The following is a 4,536-nucleotide window of genomic DNA, read 5'->3' as shown; positions in this document are numbered from 1 at the left end:
GGGATAGGGAAGGGAAAAAAAGATAGATTCAAAGTAAATTTCACGCATTTTGAAGGTCAAGTCTGCAGGATCTGATGAATCATTAGAAGTAAAGGTTCTGGGGGGGGTGGCTCATGCCTGTAATCCCAGCACTTTGAGAGACAGAGCTGGGTGAATCATTTGAGGTCAGGAGTTCAAGACCAGCCTGGCCAACATGGTGAAACCCCATCTCTACCAAAAACACAAAAATTAGCCAGGCATGGTGGCAGGTGTCTGTAATCCCAGCTACTCAGGAGGCTGAGGCAGAATTGCTTGAACCTGGGAGGTGGAGGTTGTAGTGAGCCGAGACCATAACACTGCACTCCATCCTGGGTGACAGAGTGAGTGAGACTCTGTCTCAAAAATAATAATAATAATAAAAGGTAAAGGTTATAAAGGTTAGGGGAAAGGGAAGAATTGAGCATGAACCCCAGGCTTCTAGCCTTGATGACTGGGAGAGTGAGATGCCTTTAACCAAGATGGGTAGCACAGGGACAAGTTTTTTTTTGTTTGTTTTGTTTTTTTTCAGATGGAGTCTCGCTCTGTTGCCAGGCTAGAGTGCAGTGGCGTGATCTCGGCTCACTGCAACCTCCGCCTCCCAGGTTCAAGCGATTCTCCTGCCTCAGCCTCCCGAGTAGCTGCAACTACAGGCACGCACCACCATGCCCAGCTAATTTTTGTATTTTTAGTAGAGACGGGGTTTCACCATGTTGGCCAGGATGGTCTTGATCTCTTGACCTCGTGATCTGCCTGCCTCGATTTCCCAAAGTGGTGGGATTACAGGCATGAGCCACCATGCCCAGCCAAATTTTTTTTGTTTAGGTGTGTGTATGTGTGTGTTCTGTCAGGGACAGGAGAAGGTTGCTAATAAGTCGAGATTTTTATCACATTGGTTTCGAGACTCCATTGAAACACCCTTGTGGTGCACCAGGCAACATGGCACAGCAGAGAGAACACCCAGACTTGAGTTTCTAATCAGAGGTCTGCCATAAAATCTTGGGCAAGACAATCTTTTCGAGCCTCTCCTAAAAAATGAGTTCATATTCTGCCCTGACTTTCTCACAGAAGTGTTGAGAAGGTCAGATGAGACAACAGACCCAAAAGAGCAAATAGTGATGCTACATGTTACCGTATGTACTAGGCAGTTAGAAATTCAAGTCTGAGGCTTAGGAGAGAGATGAGGTGTTAATTTAGAAGTCATCTGCAGAGCTTCTCACTGAAGCTCTGGGAGTACACAAGGTCACTTGGGAACATAGAGTGAAGACAGAAGAGGACAAAAAACCCAAACACAGTACTTTGGAGAATGTCTCCAGTTAACCAGAGAAAGGCACTGGGAGGGAGAGACCAGAGAAGTAGGAGGAGCCCCAAATCTGACAGACGCCAAAGACATAACCACCTGATGAAAAACTGTCCTTACAGTCCAGGCCAGGATGAAGTCTTAAATTGACCTTCTCTTTCTCCCATTCACAATGGGAGAAGGGTGCCAAACTATCCACTGCCTCTTACCTTCTTCCCTTGTTGAAACAGAGAAGGGCCTGATGTCATTTGTTCAACTAGATATCTACTCTGTTCTGAGCCTCATGTTACTACAAATACAAACATGAATAAGAACCTGGGGTCGGCTGGCACAGTGGCTCATGCCTGTAATCCCAGCACTTTGGGAGGCCAAAGTGGGTGGATCATTTGAGGTCAGGAGTTCGAGACTAGCCTGGTCAACATGGTGAAACCCCGCCTCTACTAAAAATACAAAAATTAGCTGGGCATGGTGGCTGGCCCCTGTAGTCCCAGCTACTCCGGAGGTTGAGGCAGGGGAATCGCTTGAACCCGTGAGGCAGAGGTTACAGTGAGTTGAGATAGCACCACTGCACTCCAGCCTGGGTGACAGAGCAAGACTCTGTCTCCAAAACAAACAAACAAAAACAACAACAACAACAAAAACCTGGGGTCTACTCTTGAGAAGTTCCTAGTCTGATAGGGAAGACCAGGGCTGGGACTGGGTGAGGCAATTGAGGCACCTAGGGTGAAAAATGTAAGGGCACTTGTTCTCGGGGTTACATACGTACAGGGTTGGCATTTGTATGACCCCGAGAGGGAGTGCCTCCTTACATTTGCCTTCTAGGTGCCTCGACTGCCTCACCCCAATCCTGACCCTAGGAAAGACTCACATGTCAATAAAATAGCCAAGGTAGAATGTAATTGTTTCTCACTCTCTCCTAGGAAATCAAGAAAGGTTAGAGGTGGCCGGGTGCAGTGGCTCATGCCTGTAATTGAGACCAGCCTGGCCAACAAGGTGAAACTCTTCTCTACTAAAAATACAAAAATCAGCTGGATTTGGTGGGCACCTGTAATCTCAGCTACTTGGGAGGCTGAGGCAGGAGAATCACTTGAACCCGGGAGGTGGAGGTTGCCACTCACTCCAGCCTGGGCGACAGAATGTGACTCCATCGAAAAAAAAAAAAAAAAAAAAAAAAGAGGCAGGGTGCAGTGGCTCATGCCTGTAATCCCAACACTTTGGGAGGCCGAGGCAGGCAGATCACGAGATCAGGAGTTCGAGAGCAGCCTGGCCAAAATAGTGAAACCCCCGTCTCTACTAAAAATACAAAAAATTAGCCAGGCGTGCTGGCGGGCACCTGTAATCCCAGCTACTCGGGAGGCTGAGGCAGGAGAATCGCTTGAGCCTGGGAGGCAGAGGTGTCAGTGAGCCTAGATCGCGCCATTGCACTCCAGCCTGGGTGACAGTGTGAAACTCCGTTTCAAAAAGAAAGAAAGAAAAGAAGGAAGGAAGGACGAAAAAAGAAAGAAAAGAAAGAAAGAAAGAAAGAGAGAAAAGAGAAAGAAGGGAGAGAGGCAGGGAGGAAGGGAGAGAGAGAGGCAGGGAGGAAGGGAGAGAGAGAGGAAGGAAGGAAGGAAGGAAGAAAGAAAGAGAAAGATTACAGAGGTGACATGGGAGCTGAGGTTTCATGAAGAGTGGGCAATAGCTTGTCAGGCAGAGTAGAGGTTCAGGGATCAGTGTGAACAAAGGCACGGAGGCATAACACAGCACCGAGTGTCTGCAGGAAAGGGTGGCTGGGCTGCAAAGAAGGTGGAGAGGACATAGTGGAAAGGCTGAGAGTGGTGAGAGGTGTTGCTGGGAAAATAAATAGAGGTCAGGTTGTGAAAGGCATTGAATGCTATGCCATGCCACACCCTGCTAGAGTGACCAACCATCTCAGTTTGCCCAGGACTTCCCCAGTTTCAGCAATGAAAGTTCAGCATCCTGGCCGGGCGTGGTGGCTCACGCCTATAATCCCAGCACTTTGGGAGGCCGAGGTGGGCGGATCACAAGGTCAGGAGATCGAGACCATCCTGGCTAACACGGTGAAACCCCGTCTCTACTAAAAAAATAGAAAAATTAGCCAGGCGTGGTGGCGGGCGCCTGTAATCCCAGCTACTTAGGAGGCTGAGGCAGGAGAATGGCGTGAACCCGGGAGGTGGAGCTTGCAGTTATCCGAGATCGAGATTGCACCACTGCACTCCAGCCTGGGCGACAGAGCGAGACTCCGTCTCAAAAAAAAAAAAAAAAAAAAAAAAAAAAAAGAAAGAAAGTTCAGCATCCTGAGAATCCCTCAGTCCTGGCAAGCTGGGATGGTCATACTTTATCCTAGTCTGTCCTCCTGTTATACTTTCTCCTACAAGCAGTGGAAAGCCATGAAAGGACTTTCACTAAGAATTGGCAGGGTATGCTTCATGTTTTAAGGTGACTCTAGTACGTCTGGGGGAGATGTAGAACTGGGTACTGAAGAAACTCGAGGGGCCAGTTACGGGGAGGAAGTATGGCATAGAAATGGTTAGTGCTGGCCGGGTGCAGTGGCTCGCGCCTGTAATCCCAGAACTTTGGGACGCTGAGGCGGGTGGATCACCTGAGGTCAGGAGTTCAAGACCAGCCTGGCCAACATGGTGAAACCCTGTCTGTACCATAAAATTAAAAAAAAATTAGTCGGGTGTGCTGGCAAGCACCTGTAATCCCAGCTCCTCGGGAGGCTGAGGCAGGAGAATCACTTGAACCTGGGAGGTGGAGGTTGCAGTGAACAGAGATCATGCCAATGCACTCCAGCCTGAGCGACAGAGCGAGACTCCATCTCAAAAAGTAAGAAAGAAAGAAAGAAAGAAAGAAAGAAAGAAAGAAAGAAAGAAAGAAAGAAAGAGAAAGAAAGAAAAATAAATGGTTAGTGCTTTGCCTTTGGCATCCACCAGATGTGAATTCCAGTTCCCCAGCTCAGCCCTTTCTTTCCTGTGTGACCAAGACAAGTTACTTAACCTACTTGAGCCTTGGTTTCCTCATTTGTAAAATGCAAACAAGACGGAGCTTGCCTCAGTGATAATGAGGATTAAAGGAGGTAATGTTTAGCACAGTGCCCAGCATGGAGCAAGTGTTTTAATCCAAGTTCACTCTCGTCCACATTATCAGTTAGATTCTGGCAAGGCCTTGAAGGAAAGCAGCAGTGACAACGGGGATGCTGAGGAGAAAAGGGATTTGAG

The sequence above is a fragment of the Pongo abelii genome, chromosome X, assembly GCF_028885655.2.
Source record: "Pongo abelii isolate AG06213 chromosome X, NHGRI_mPonAbe1-v2.0_pri, whole genome shotgun sequence".
Classification (NCBI taxonomy): domain Eukaryota; kingdom Metazoa; phylum Chordata; class Mammalia; order Primates; family Hominidae; genus Pongo; species Pongo abelii.
This window is presented reverse-complemented; position numbering follows the sequence as displayed.